Genomic DNA, 16,798 nt, shown 5'->3' on the forward strand with positions numbered 1-16,798 from the left:
TAAACTTATAAATATAGATTTGTAACATGGTGAATATAAGGGAATGTTAAAAAAATATTTTTGGAATATTTTTCTAAATATAATAAAAATTCCTAAAAAATTGATTTTTTGGGAAATGTTCGGTTATTTTTTGGACATATGGTATATATATTATTAGTGAGGAGTCTAATAATAATTTTCGCAAATTTTACATGCTGAACACTCAAAGATTGAGTTCAAAATGGTTTTTATACGATTCGTCTAAGCTCAAACGTTAATTAGATGACATAAAATTATGGTTCATTATTTGAACAAAATGTGTGTACTTTTGTATCATATATACACATCTTCCATCACATGCTGGAAAATATAATGATGAAAAATGCAACAGGTTTGTAATTTGTTTGCCATTGAAAATTCATCTTTCGCATTTGTCACATTTGAAGACGAATCAACTGCAATTACATTTAAATATCATTAATGTGTATTGATGTTTCTATAGCATTCTATCCCATGAATACTGTTCACATTTATTTTCACTTTATTATTACTGCTTGTTTATATTCATTATTGAGCAAGTATCCACTGGTGGCGAGAGTGGTTCTCTAATCCCATCTTTTCATTCTAATTTCTTGCTTTGGTTCGTTTTATATTGTGGCCTAGTATGTGCTAGTTTGATCACTGTGTGTATGTGTTTGCAAATGATTGCGTTAGATGTTAGATGATTTAAAGATGTAGAAATGTGGACCAAGACCCACAACACGATTATGTCTACATTAGTGTTGTATGAGCGTGTGTTAAAAAGAACCAAATGTTGCATTTTGGTTGTCTCGCATAGCGCTCGGCCATCATTTATCGTTCTCAATATCTTACGCAAAAACCAAATACCGTAATTCACTTAATGAAAAGTGACATATGTATTTATTATTGTTTCTCAGTGATTGGGGTTACACAAACGCAATCTAATGGCACGAAAGCAACGAGGGAGGAAACGAGATGTGCTTTGTACATTTTTGTGTTGTGTATAAATGTTACGAGTGTTTCATGCGAATTGCGACCAGTTATTTATCTGAATACCACATATATTAGATTCAAATTCGAAAGCAATTTTTCACTTGTGTGAGAAATAGTACGGTCGATTTCGGCTCCAGCTTCCACACCATACCGACAACAACAACAACAAAATCATTTCAGAACAATACATTCTTGTATTCGTATATCGTATATACAAGGCAAGTTTTTTTTAGTAGTTGTTTGCTGTTTTCCGATAGAACCTTTGCAATTCGATGATAATACTACGAGCAGAAAATTATTACAGCCAAGTGAAATAGTAAACGAATTTTATGTACGGCCGAAGAAAAATGCGCGCGCGCTGTTGAAAGCCGAGTCAAAGTTTAAAAAGGACCATCAATTGAAATGGGTTTTGCACTATTGATGACGATGATAATTTTTTCCCCATTGTAGTCGGCACGTGTGTGCGAATAGCTATCAATGTCCAATAAGTGAATTTATGCTCTGGTCGACAAGAAACCCTTAGCCAATTCACAAACAAGCACAAACTATCGGATACTCGAATTCGTTCACAAAAGAACTGGCACCTTTGTTCGGCCAAAGCAATCGACAACTTACCGAGCAAGAGAGAAAAAAACCCAAAGGAATTTCATTTAATGCTATCAATAATTTTTTTTTCCTCTTCCATTTGTTTTGATGGGCATTGTAGCATGTGATGTGTTGCATAGCTTAAAGTGTATCCCATTTCACATTTCGTTTCACCATTTGACAGCATTCATTGTTCGTAATTCGGTAAGTAACCGGATATTCTATTAAATTTTTATAATTATTAAGAAAATAAATCAGTAGTCATTATTCTTCGCCAACAGTGATTAAGGAACCGACATCATTCAACCATTATATTAAATTGAAATCAGACATTTGCAATGTATTCGATTCCCATTGTGATTCAAAGTCATCGATCGATTCATTCACGAAATGCCGGCAACATGGATTTCACTATAAGATAATTCGTACAAAATTTATTTAATAAACAAAATAAGAACTTTGCAAAATTAGAATTCACCGTTTTTGCGTCTGAAGTATTGGATCTTCTAATAAATAATACCTTAAATGCATACCTATTTTCAGTTGGCTTTTTTTCGTGATCAATCTTTCTTCACTACCGAAATGGCCATAAATATGTGAAAATTAATCTTTTCTGGATATTGCTGATCGCGAATAATTTGAAAGTATCCCGTGGGACATATCGGCACGTGAGTAGAATCCAAGGGTCATTTGGTGATGTACTTTCTAGTTTCAACCCGGATTTTTTTCCATTCTACATTTACCATGTAATAAAAATATAAATGTATTTGAGCTAAAATGTTAGAAAACAATACTCTGATACGATGGACTCGTGTAATGCTTGCTTAATATGTTGAAATAAAAGGTATTTATGGACCGAACTTTTCCATCCTATAGTGTGTATTCAATAAAGAACTGTTGAACTGAACCAGTAATGTGAGAAGGGTAGGGGTAGAAAGGAGGGTTTACCCTATTCTAGAAATCGCACCTCACACTATACTGAACTAAACTTATTTTTCCACTTGATATTTTCTGGATTGGATATCGCTCGCTTTATTAAAAAAAAAATACATCATTGAATATTAACCATCGTTTATACTAACAATTAATTTTATCGCCGCTATGTTTCGATTACAAAAAAAACGTTTAAGTCTTTGATGTTGATGTTTCCAATATATGTTATTTATAATATTTGCTTTGGTTTCCCGTTTATTTTTGTAAATTAAAAATAATGGAAATGGCGTTGAGTTTGACTACATATTTTTTTATGTTTTTAAATAAAAAAAAATGTCGTTTTTCATCTGTGGTTATTTTTCCAAAGGAACAATTTCACAAAATTGAAATGATAATAATGTAGAAAACATTCATATTTTAAAATAATTATATTATTGTTTGGACGAGAGAAATCATAATGCACTCATACATCTTGGTTGGCCTGTTGTATGCGATTCCGTGTATTTATACATTTTAAAATGAAGTGAGAGTGTTGTGGCAGTATTCTATTAGTAATTTTGCATGACTTATGAACATCACTTCTTTTGAAGCTTTGGCCATAGCGCCAAAAATAAATTATATGTGCACGAATTTAACATCAAATTTATTGAAATCGCTTGCACAAACGTTGATTACATAGCCCTGTGTGCATGTAGCGTACAACGTCAAACGTACAATTCCACAATAATATGGACAGTAAAGCGCATACAAGGGAAGTACAGAAGAGAGGAAAAAAAGGCGGAATGTAGTGTGCCGGGTAAGCACTGCATCACGTACTTGATTGCATTATGCAATTATACGTTGTTCTGTGCACGAAACGAACCGTATTATTCATTATATCTTTACAGATAGTGCTTAGATGGTTAACTCGCTTCCAACATTTTCTGCACTGGAATTGAAAATGTCGAAAGTGTATACGAGATCCAGAGATGGTGAATTGTTCGCTTTGCGTATAAACGTTCGCTTGTCTATTCGGTTATTCAATATTTTTCGGTTGCTCTTGGTGCATTTTCCATGGATTTTTATAAAAGGTGACACGTGCGTTTGCAATACGATACATATGCGAAAAATCTATTTGCTGACTCCTGGAGCTAGCACAGTGAATCGTTGAATTAAACGCACGCTCTGCGAAATTATCACGGTATTTCTCCATTGCATTTGTACATTTTCGGTTTCGAAAGGTTTTTGTTTCAAAACGCACACGCATCGTAATCATTTTTATTTTAACTTTATTTATTCGAGACAATCAGAGACGTCCTTGTTTCTCCTTCACCACCTGCAATTTCATACAAAATTCGTAGATTCGTGTGTATCCAATTCGTTTGACTCGTTTAACGTTCCGAAAACCTGAATGGTTTTTCCAAATTCTGGATTCAAAAGCAATTTTCTCATTCTAAATCGGATAAATAATGTTGAAAATGTTTATCCATTTGTTCACTATAAAATCGGTTACACTCTCTTTTCCAACTCTCACAGACAATCGGACTATTCGAAACGGACCCTGCATCGAAAAACCCGATCAGGTATGAGTCTGAAAAGTTTTTCTTTTTTTCGTTTTGGCTACGTAAAAAAAAGCTTAATTTTAAATTTCATCAGCAGAGTTCAACATCTCTGAATGTACGCATATTTCGTGAATATTCTACATCGTCTGTGCTAGCATATTGGGTATGGTAAGGATTCGTTTGAGAAGCGCACGTATTTTCCATTTGTTTGAGTGTATTAGCAGCATACGTTTCGCATGAAGCTCCATTTACCAATGCTCCAATATTGTTATTATACACATTACAGCAACGGTTGATACGACCGACGACAATGAGACGCATCCATACACTTACTCATCCGTTCGCATACATGTAAAATGTGCTTGGGAATGTTGGTCCGCATGGTTATTGGCAGAGTGTGCCGCAACAACCGCATCAATGTTGTAATACGATTGATTTCATTTCTCTCTTTTTTGTTCTTGTTGTTGTTGGGGGGGTAGTTGTGTGCTTGTTTGTGTATAAATGCACGCTATGCGCCATGCGAATGTCAAAGTAAGCGCTTCATGTTTACTACGTGGGATTTGTCAGTTGTGTTTCGAACATTCAGCTGAAGGGAAGCAAAAATTCTCAGTTCTTGCTGCTTGCTTCAGTAATAAATTACAATATAGAGTGCTAAAGTTTTGTGCAAATTTATTAAATTATTACGATTGAAAGTGTTGCTTTTATCACAAGACAATGAAGGTGAATATAAATTGAAGTGGTTGTTATTCAATATTTTTTTATTGGTACATTTTTTTTGGCCATTTGTTACAAGATTTGAACGAAATGGAATAGTACAAATAAAACGTGAAACTGGTGACCATTAACTAGATGTAGAATGGTGAAAGTTATTTTAACACCTTTGCAGTTCGAATACGCTGATTGCGAATGACACAAAGAAAAGATTGCATTGAGGAGAAAAAGGAGTGGAAAATTGATGAAAAATGCAAAGAATTGCTCGTTTTACTGAAGGTCATTTAAAACGTTGCAAATAAAAAATATATATATATATATATCTATAACATAACAAAGATTTATTCATTTCGAACGGTGATAAGTGTTATCTCAAAACTCAAACTCTGTAATAAAATGAAGGATTTTGTATTAAAATAATGTCAGCAACTGTTGAAAAATGTGTGCAATGAAAACAATTTGAATGAAACAAAACGTGTAAAATTTGCGAAACAAAAAATGTTCATTTTTGTGTTTGGTATTATATAGATCTTTTATTTTGAGTATACACCATCGAATGCTCGTACATTTTTGTAGATGTCTTATTTGACGAACGTATTTATTATCGGTCGGTATATGTGAACGTTTACAGACACAGAATAAAGAACCAAACAATAACGTATCATTAAAAAACATACAATTTCTAGTCTTCTTAAAATCTGGAGTGTGCATAAAGAATGATGAGAAGAAACAAAACACACGAGAGAATTTGAAGAGAAAAATAGAGACAAGATTGTGTGTTACATCTTTATTTTTCATCGAATCTGTATTTTTTTGTATTCGAGTATCTTGATTCAGCTGCGTTTGTATTCAAAATACTTTTGCTTCGTTGCATCGGCGTGTAAGCGAGGGTACTCGAGACTATAAAAACCGATCTGGACCAGGGGAAATTATTCAGAACAGAGACCATTTTTCTCTCTTCGTGTTTTTTTTTTGTGTGTAATTCTCGTAAGCTCTGCGAATGAATTAAAATAAAAACAGAAGTAGACATCAGAACGAATAAAAAAGCGCAGAGAGAGAGGAGAGAGAGAAAGCGTAAATCAACATTCAGACAGCGGATGCATCAAATGTAAGTGCAAATTTTTGCATGTATTTGAGATAAAGGGGGAGGAGACTGAAAGAGAACAAATCAACGAATATACGCGGAAATTTGCAACACAATTGAAGTCAGTTGCGTGCGTGTTCATGTACATAGACTGCACTTTGAATGAATTTTTGCGCTGCAATATTCGATGGCTATGCAATTTAATTTCTGTTTTCCGTAAAACAAAATATAAAAAAAATATGGTTGTGAGTGAGTAAATTGTTCGCAAAATAAGCGCGCACACATTCAATGATGTCGGTATAGTGTGTGTCTTTTTCTTTCCATGCGAAGCAGTTCATTTACATTTTTGTAGTCGTTTTTCGTTGAGTGAGTGCTTTTATGCTTATTGTAAGTGGTAGCAAAGAGCATTGCAGAGAAATAAGACCGTTAAGCATCAATAACAAAACATTCTAAAAAGAGGCTCAAAATATACAGAAAAAAATTCACATAGAAAGATAGAGAGGGAGAGAGAGAGAGAGAAACACTGATTGCGCTTTTTCAACTTGACTCATGCAAACAATTTAAACCTGCATGTATGTATGTACTTGGTCATATTTAGTTTGGATTAAGGCACACGATTACTTCGAATAGAAAGAAGTCATGCATTTTTTGATTGCTCTTGAAATTTTGTGAGTGGCATTATTTCTGTTATACATATTTGATGGAATATGTGTGAATAAGAACGATTGTTTTCTTTCAATTCAACACTGAATGAGCTTAAATTTTCCAAAAACTTTTTTTCAAACTAAAAAAACAATCCTTTTTCGGAATAATAACGCGGTTTTAACGAAGGGATCGAGTGTAATTTGTGTTCAAACAGTGTTTTCATATTCCAATCGGATCGATATCTCTTGTTTCGAAAAAACGCTTACAAGGTAATACATGTTAATATTAAATTATTAATAATGCAGAAAAAAAACACATACACTCCAAACATTTTAGGCAAAAATCAAAATTGATTGTATAATGAAAAGCAAAAATCCGAATTTGAATTGCTACACGCTATAAATAAATGCTATACCAAAGTCTGGAATCTAAACATATGATTTCACCATTTAAATGTCAAAATGTTAGAATTAAACTATATAATGATCGACTTCAAATAGTGCATGGCCCAATTTGCCAGCTTTTTACGTGAAACCATTATTTTCGCGTACATTATACGCTAGAGGTACATTTGTAATTCATGTTATCACCTCTTCACATGTTATACCTACACGTGAATTTAGGACGAAAATTACAATTACAAATCATGTCAGCAGAAGGTTTCGTCTTTGAACATTGTGTGAATTAGCCGTTTATGGGCTTTTTCTGTGTGTTGTTATCTCGCTAAATTTCCGCCAGTTTCACGTTGATAATAATAATAATTATGCAAGCGCATATGCTAAGTGCTGGTTGTTCAACTTTCAAATGTGAATAATTGCTTTAGGAATTGTGTACCATGCGCGCGATAGAAGTAATTTCTGAAAATATACAAAAAAATGCATGTAAAATTACCCTCACTTCAAAACTTTCCTCAAAAAAAACTTTCCATGATGACTTTTGCATTGACGAATTGCATGTTCAAAAGCATGCACTTTTAAATTATTGAGTTAGCTATGGAATGCTTTGCCGATTTTTGTTGGAATTGAAAAATGATCGTAAATAAAATTCTTCACTTTGTCGTCGTTTGAATATTTTCCATTTTGTAGCGCTCGAAAAACGATTCTTTTCAATACCAACTTTTCAACTATTGAAAATATTTTGCGAAAATTATTTTGATATTGGACAAGTCAAGTAGAAGCAAAAATAGCACAAAGTTTGCCCATTGTCGCATCGACAAGATGTAGAACAACTCATTGAAAGTTGTGAGAATTTCGAAACAGATTCCAGAAAAATAAGAAGATGCTAATTATTGCTCGGTTTGAACTGGAGCTTACGAAAAAAAAAAAACACACACACACAACTTCAATGGAATAAAATGGGTTGCAAAATGTAGGATAATATGAGCATTTCTTTCAGGTCTTCGTTAAATTTGTAAAGCTTTCGACAAAATCTTGTTCACTTCTTTACCCCATCTCCTCGTTCTTTTATGCTCATCACAGCACGAATGTAGTTGAATTGTTGATCGTTTGAAGTTGTTTGACTTTGCTGCACTGAAAAGTTCCTGTTATTCACATTTTCTCATTGCTGTGGAAAATTATACAACAATTAATTTCAGTCACAGTTGCACGTTTTATTTTTTTTATTTTTCTCTGTGTGTGTTCATTCAATTCAATAGCAAAAACTTACTTTTTAACATTCATTTGCAAATTGAAGTACATGTTTACCCTGAAAACTTTTACAATATCGTATGTTTTTCGTGTCGAAATGGTGTGCGTATTTTTGTAATTAAATTGATGGCAAAATCTGTTTTTGGCTGAACTCAATTGTGTGTTGGGGGTGCCGTAATCTGGTGCCAATCGCTTGCCAACACTGTTTTACCTAACGCGCATGGTATTTTATCTCAGCATGAGATACACACTTCAGCGCATATTATATATAGATGTGTGGGTTTGAACACGAGATAGATAAACATTTCACGTGGTGGGCATTTTATATGCATTGAATGAATTAATTAAAGTTTTTCACCACCAAATCGAAATATATCCGACACAGACCAAATGAAATGTTCATGCTTGTGATGATTTGAATGCACAAAAGCCATTTTCAGCACATCGAAAAGCGCTTTGACTTTAATTTGGCATTGATTTATTGACTAAATGAAATTTTCTTTATTATTTCACTTATCGAAGTTTTGACGTCACAAGTTGACAAAGCACACAGCACCACATCTAGACGAATTGTTGATCTCACGTTGCAGACCAATACAAATGAAGTAAATAAAATACAACGAAAGCTTCACCTCGGGTGAATCACCTGTGCCAACAAATTGGATTTGTGATACACCGTCGAATGGAATGGCTTTGCACATGAAATGTACCAACACACCGTGCGATTGTTTTTCATAAGATAAAGTGTACACGAATACTCAAAGGAACTACAGCGCCACATTTGATATATATAACCATTTTTGTAGTTTTCTCAATAATTGTATTTAATTTTTTTTATTTTTTAAGCATATCAAAACAAAATTTAACTTTCATAAAAAAGTTAATTTTAATCAACATGGCACAAACGGAATCTTGTATTTGCTATGCTTACGATGGCGCTGTTGTTTGTCTACAACCATGCACACAATATACGTTTCGACATAAAATAAAGTTGTCATTTATTTCATTTTACATTTTGCCCGGGGTAAAGGAAATGAAAGAAAATATTTTTCGATTCAATAACGAAAACTCAATGTAAAAACTAGCAAAAAATAAAATAGAATATCTTAAGATAATACCAATGTTGCGGAATATCATTGCAGCGAAAACTGTGGTGGTTCCAAGAATAACAATGATGTTCAAAAACATAGCGATTCAAGATCGATTTACCGATTTATACATTTACTCACCAGCTGCCACTATGAATTTAGAGGAAATAAAATGCTTTTGAATTTTTTTTTATCGTCTCACTGTTACGCTGCCTCAAATCATTTCCCCCGGGGCACGAACAAATGCACAAAAAATTGACACACGAAATACAATGCATATTGTACTTCAATGTTGATCCAAATATAAAAGAATATTTGCAATGTATTGCACCAATAAAACAGAAAAAAATATATACATCTTAAACAAAATTGTTAACAACTTTTTATGCGCAAAATAATAATTAGTCCAAACAATGGGCTTGATTACATCTGATTTGATCCCATGACAAAAGGAAAATTCCATTTCAAATCTTGGTCCTAGTGTCAAAGTGTGATCAAAATCGGATACATATTAATTTACTAAGCATTTGCAAGGTTTTCTCTTCTTGTAAATCCCTCATATTTCAATGAAAGCCATCATTTCGGACCTATTTTCACGAACCCAATCATGGAGATTTTTGCAGCCTTGCATGGAATTGATGTGAATGAGAAAATTACATTTTTTTGAGAATTTTTCTTTGTTTTCATGTCCAATTCAAATTTTGAATCCAAATTGAATGATGAGACAACTGCTTTAATCAAATGGTACCTTTTCTATTGTTGTATGTCTGACGTGTAAGATATAGTTAGCTTGAAATAAACATTTGATGTAACCAAACATTCTTCAGGCGAATATATGTTATTGAAAATGCGTGTATATCCCATGAAAATTTGACACTTTATCGAATTTCTTGGGCCACGTTACAATTTGACTAAGAGGTTTGATACCAGAATATAGCCCAAAATAATGGTGTAAAACGACTTATGTTGTCAAGATATGGCCCAAGGTACATTGTTGGTCTCATAAGACGTAATTTTAAATGCTCATCGTGATATGAACATCAGTTTTAGATTAAATGACATTTCAAAAGGGAGCCGACCTCAAGTTTCTTACTGTAGTTTACATTTATATTAATCAATAATTGTTTGATTTGTGTGCAAAGTGAATGCTTACAAAATGAATGGGTATGCCTACATGCAAAGTAAAATACATTGTGTCTATTTTTTGCAATATTGTTTGAAAATTGAATTTTCGCGTGGGACCGACTTTTGGCATGAAATTTGAAAATTCTATAAATCAACAAAATAAGTTTGCGCTTACATTTGAATTGAATAGCACAATGTCTCTGTTCAAGATATGTTGATTCCACGCACAATTTGATCCGACGAATAAATCCATAATCCGATATGATTGAATGGGACAAAAGCACCATTATGATTGAACTCGCTTGAATTCAACCCAACCAAAATTCAATTCAACTCTCTGTACCACCTGTTCTCCAATTCAACCTCGTTCCAATCGCTTCGGTGAAATCAACGAGATCGAATATTCAAAATAGACCCTTTTTTAAAACATAACATTTCCACGTAATATTTTTTTTATGTTTGTTGTTTTTTTTCTCGCATTGTTTTTATAAATTTTTGACTGTGTTATCCGCATATACATAAACATAATATATGGATGCGTATATGGTTCCCATGTTATCATCATACGAAAATACCAAAATTGTATGTTTATCAATTTGCGGTCCAATTTTCGTTTCTCCCTTCTGTAATTTGCTACATCTTATGCTTAAATGAAGACATTTGACCCGATACAAAGATATTGAAAATCCCGACTGTAAAGAGGTTTTGAACGTTGATCCAAAAGTGCGACTATGATGAGAGTGCTAGATAGATTTGATCCCGTCTAAAGCACACACGCAAATATTAAATTTCAGTGGAGGGAACAACTTATTGATGTGCTTCAAAGAAAATGGCAATAAAAACTGTAAGCGCAGATTACTGATATAGGAAATGGGTTAGAGCAACACCACCATTCATATATATACCTATAAACATTTAGCGAATGGAAACATATTTTTGGCAGAACAAGCAAGCATGGAGCTTTTATTGATATACAAAAGCTTGTGTGTTAAGCGAGAGAGAGAGAATGACAATCTCGTATCACACGCAGCATGCGAACGTACATTTGTTTCAAACTGAAGATTTATTGTTTCGATTTTTTTCCTTTGCCTTCAAACGGTTGTCGTAGACATTCGAGAGTGTGGTGCGTGATATACGACGAAATCAAATCATGCATGCATACGTTTGCATAATGCCTTCTCACAATGAAATTATGAATTCAAATGCCTTCAATTAGCATGGACTTAAGGTAAACAATAAAAAAATGGAGATTTTTATTTTCTTATGTTTGATGTAATATTTTTGAAATGTTTTTAGTAGTTTGCTGAGGAATAAATTAGCGCACCAGCTTAGCTCAAATGAACGCTGAAGGGTCTAGAATTATCCACAGCATGCCTTTGAACCAATCAAGTCAATTATTGCAGTATATGTCTGAAGTGTGTCATTCTATGCTCGTGCTCTATGTTCAGGGCTTATGCTTGTGCTCCTTAAACCATCTTTGGTGTATGTAAATTTGATGTTCTCAATTATAAAATACCTCAAAACGATGACGACGGCTTTTTTGTTCGCAAACGCTTTTTCCATCATGCCAATGTGCATCTTTCTTCTCTTCATGCGTTCATTTCTCTTAGCCTATAACTTTTCCTCTCGAAATTTTCATTATACTTATCTTATGCATGGTTTATGAGTATGCTCCATACTTACCGTTGCATGTTATATAAACTGAGCCAATGCTTTCATTCGTATCGTTCATTTTTCACTTTCCATTCTGACAGAGCCAATGTAAATTTTGCTACCAACGTTTTCGTTGTCGTCGACATCGTTGTCGTTGTCCTCATGTTATTACAATAGAGATGTAATACTGAAAATTGCTTCGAATCATATGTTTTTATGCTTTGCAAGCTTCAGTAATGACGGCTGGGTGTGTGTGTATGTGTTTTTCTTTCTATGCTGCCGATGTATACATTTACGAAGCACCGAACGTGCATCATACACCAAGATCTTGTTCTCAAATCATTGTGTAAATGTATTACACAATGTGTACCAGGTTAATGTATTTTAATGAGCAAATAAATTAGATCTAGTTGAATTAACGCGTAACGCACATAAAATATTCCAAACACCGGCTGATGTGAATGAGTTGTGTTTATTCGCTTAAATGCATGCGCCAGTGGGATGTATCGAGAAGTGTTGCAATACAGCGACGAAAACAAGATTTATTCCATTAATTGAGTCTTAATCATTTTTTTCCTACTTTTTTTTTCTACTTGAACTCATGTTCATACGTTCCTTGAACGAACTTAGTTATGTAATAAACATCACACAACCACACACACACACACGCGAGAGATTGAGATATAACAATAAAAGGTATAATATTACACTTCATTCTCATTGCAAACTTTTATTTTCCATTTTGATACGGAAAAATCACGCATCAAAGTTAGTTCACTCATCGAATCGTTGCACTTTCAAACAGAAACAATCAGATAGTGCTCATTAAATCAATGGATATATGCGAAATAGCATGTCTAACAATTTAGATTAATCAGCATTTCAATTGAAAGCAAAATGCCGATAACAGTGCTTTCATATCACCAAAACCGAAGAATAGTCACGAAGATAATGTTGAAGAGAAATACACCTAGAATATTCATATTATACTAAACATGCATAAATATATGGATACCACTTTACGCAGAGACAAAAAGAAATGAATCATTTTCGAAGCACAGTTGCGAGCAATCAATGTAGTTACTGTACATAAGGCACATACGCAGAGTGATTTTCACAAATTTTGTTGTTCAAAGCAAAGAACCGACTAAATTGGTTTATATACTCGTCGTTCCCTTGACATTTTCCGAAAAAAATAACATGCACACACTTTTTCAATAGAGGCAGCATAACGTTTAGATCCAACGGCATGAAATTTGCCCAAAAAGTGGCTTTTATTAGTCTCATTCCACCACACCCGATGTCTATTCTATGAACGCTAATGGTTTACTTCGTAAGTTGGCACGATGGTTTCCATTATAACCAATTAAATATTCAAGAAGCCTGCATGTAATAGCAAAAATCCCAGTATTCGAAGAAGATCGAATGGAAAATGTGTCACTTTCTTGGTATTTTCTCATTATGTAAAAATAGCACTTCTGGCAACAGAAACAGTCATATTATAAAAACATGAGCAGTCAAACACACAAACAGACAGACAGAGAGTGAGATACAAGATGACATTTGCACTTTATCTACCTTGTCCTTTTAAAAAATTTCACTTTACTATGTTGCCATTTCGGCAACTTTATTTACAAAACCGTTTGTTCATCAAATTTAACTATTAGTTTTAAGTTGATGCATTCGTTGAAACCAAAACGGTAACGAAGATGTGACATCCCACGAAAAAAAAAATATTTATTATAAAATTACAACTTTTAAAAATAAAAAGAACAGTCGTGTAGAATGATCGGATAAACATTTAAAGATATAAAAAGTAAAATACACCCAACACGCACGGTTACAATAATGAAAATGGAAACGTGAGCTACATTACAAAATTATTAGTTTCACTATACCATCAATAAGTGGAAGTACTAAATATGCGCATATGTATGTACATCAACATATATAGTTTTAGACCATCAACACACATAAAAAACCTGAACACAACATCAATTCGAAGCTCGGAGAAGGTCTGATTCCAGCTAATGAGGTCTTGTTAGTTGGTTTTATTTATTGTCCTAGGAATAAATTTCTAGTTTAAGTAATTGACAACCGTTTGGAATGTCGAATTATGTATTTGTTCGAATATGGTATTTGGAACATATCATTGTTAAAGTTAATCATAAAACTTTGAGCAAATGTTATGGCTCACGTACGAAAGGAAACCTTTTGCTGCTCAAAACTAAATTCAGTTCACCGAACATTAATCTACCAAATGATGATAGGTAAATCTCGATCCATAACGATTGTTTGGATCAGTAACTGCGACGTTTAGGACGTTTGCATAACAAAACAAGCAGTGCCACAACAAACTTAACCAGTATTTAAGACATTTCCACTTGTTTTCCATGTTACATGCTAATGGCATATGGGTAACGACTTTCTAGGAGAAAAAAATACACACTTAAAACGCAAATACTGCAATGCATCAGATCAAGGTCCGATACAAGCGATGATATTTTCTCATCTTGTGTCTTGTGTCATAGAGCCGTATGTGTGTTTCCGTTTTGAACCTTCTCATCACAAGGAAAATACCATATACGATAATACCCACTTACTACAATATGATACGTCGTAAATTTGAAAAAAAATAATAATACCTTTCTACTCCAATGCCCAAAAGACATCCTTGTAAACAGGTATGATAATATTAAGGGAACATGGCATATGGCATGAGATATAAGCACATAAGCGTTTATCAATTGAATGACCGATTCTTTCGACAATTTATATTTGGCCAGCATATTCAATGAAAATCATCAAAACCAAAATCTATAGAAGATCGTTGCTGTTTGGAATTACATTACAGTAGTAAGTAATAAAATTCAGATCGTTGACAAAATACATTTTTTTAAATGAATCGCTGTAAATAAGTGTACAAGGAATGAGGAAATTTAATGTAGGAAATGTTTTTTTTTATACAAGACATTCATTAGTCCCGTTTGAGTTGCTCATCATAATGACCAAATAATGTAGCTTTGGGATGTTTGGCCAAAACTTTAATGAAATAAAATGCATAAATTAACTGCGGTGACGCACAAGTTGTTTGCAAACATGTACATAGTTTTTTTCTTGCAAAAACATACGAAAGAATCCAAAACGTTTCATTGCACGGAGAAGTCAAAATGTAGCTGAGTATAAAAAAAATCTGTGTAAAAGTGATGATCCAACCGAATGGAGTCACGACAAGGTTTGCAAAATGGATAAATAGTGATAAAATTGAAATGAATTTTTTTATACTGCGATGCACTTTTAAAAGTGCGAACAATTTACAAGGCTGTAATACAATGAAAATAAATTATAATCAAAAGAAAAGGACAATAAGTTTCGGTTTCATGTACGTATTCAGATGACATATCGACCTCATTTGAAATGACTTGACACGAAGAAGGCAGAAACAATTATTATTGTTTGAAGGACAACATTTATGTTATTGTGCATTCATTCATTCGAGCAAAAGTCAATCAGATAAAAGAAAGAGGGAGAAGAGAGTTTCATAGTGTATTGCGTTGAAACTCTCACTTATGTGGTATTCATGTGGTCAAATTGGCCTGTGGTTACATATATCCATACCTTGTCCATTGATTTAATTCAATAGCAAATGGATATGATTCATTTTAACCCATATGCTATCAAGTTGAATTTACTTCAAACTATTGATGAGTTTTGCATTAATTCAGTTGCTCAAAAACCGAAATCGATTCATCATTTTCTAGCTTGTCATTTTCAAACGTTCGGCTTGAGATTAATTGATATACATTGTTGTATTGTAATCTCATCGTAATATGAAACGAATTTTGAATTGAACACATTAGAACCAAATTTGAAGAATGAAGAGTTTTTTTTTGTAAAACAAAAAAACTTTATCGGTTTCGATGAAAAATATGAATGTCTTTTATTCTATTTTTGGATGAATCACAGATGCGCCTCATCCTAATACACCGATTACATAAAATGTCATTTATGCAAAAGTATGTTGTTGTTTATGCTGCGTGTCCAATGACAGTACACCAATTTTCGGAATATGTAAAATGTTCGCATTCACATGACCCAAAAATATTAGTTTTTATTTTTGTTCACTTCATGGGAACGCTTATGGTTCTGTCTGGAATTTTTACTTATTAACCTATTTAAAATAATTATATTATATGTTAATTGGAAATATTTTATAATTAATGGTTATTACAAATTACGTTGTTAAAAAAGCAAACACAATTTTTCCTCAAAAATTTTTTTTATGAAAGTCACACAAGAGCCATTGAAACTGATTTTACGTATTTTCATGCACACGCAACGGCACCCATGGCTCCTTTTTTGTTGATGGAAACTAAATTTCAAATTAAATCTCAACAATAATGACGAAAAGAACAAAGTATTCACCATTTTCCATATGTATGTACACTATGGAATTTGAATTCCTTAATTTTTCGTTCTGCATCCATAAAAACAAAAACAAATAAAATCAAAATATGTACTATACAATTATATTATAATATAATTAAGTTAAGTTTTCAGAATCGTTTATTCTCTGATGACTTTTTTTTTGGTATTTAAAGTATTCACTGTGCGCTATGGGTTATATATGATGGCAACTGATGAACAGTAACAACAACTGCACGAACCGAATTTTTACCCGAACCGCGAATCGAGGTTTCAAGCAAAAAAAGAGCATGTCTGAACTATGTATTTATACACACAAATGACAACTAACCTCAATATGAACAAAAATTGACATAAAACTCAATTTAT

The 16,798-nt window shown here is 33.1% G+C and overlaps 1 protein-coding gene across 1 annotated transcript in view; it reads left to right on the forward strand.

Annotated features, from left to right (window-relative positions):
- Positions 1-5,038: 5,038 nt before the first annotated feature.
- The window catches only part of LOC116345157, a 112,635-nt gene continuing 100,875 nt past the window's right edge, over positions 5,039-16,798 (forward strand). Inside the window, exon 1 of the mRNA XM_031774289.1 lies at positions 5,039-5,871. The gene's annotated coding sequence lies outside the window, so the exon portion shown is untranslated. The remainder of the gene's footprint in view (positions 5,872-16,798) is intronic.

The sequence above is a fragment of the Contarinia nasturtii genome, unplaced genomic scaffold (assembly GCF_009176525.2).
Source record: "Contarinia nasturtii isolate CC-2019 unplaced genomic scaffold, AAFC_CNas_1.1 Cnas_scaffold_1240, whole genome shotgun sequence".
Taxonomy (NCBI): Eukaryota; Metazoa; Arthropoda; class Insecta; order Diptera; family Cecidomyiidae; genus Contarinia; species Contarinia nasturtii.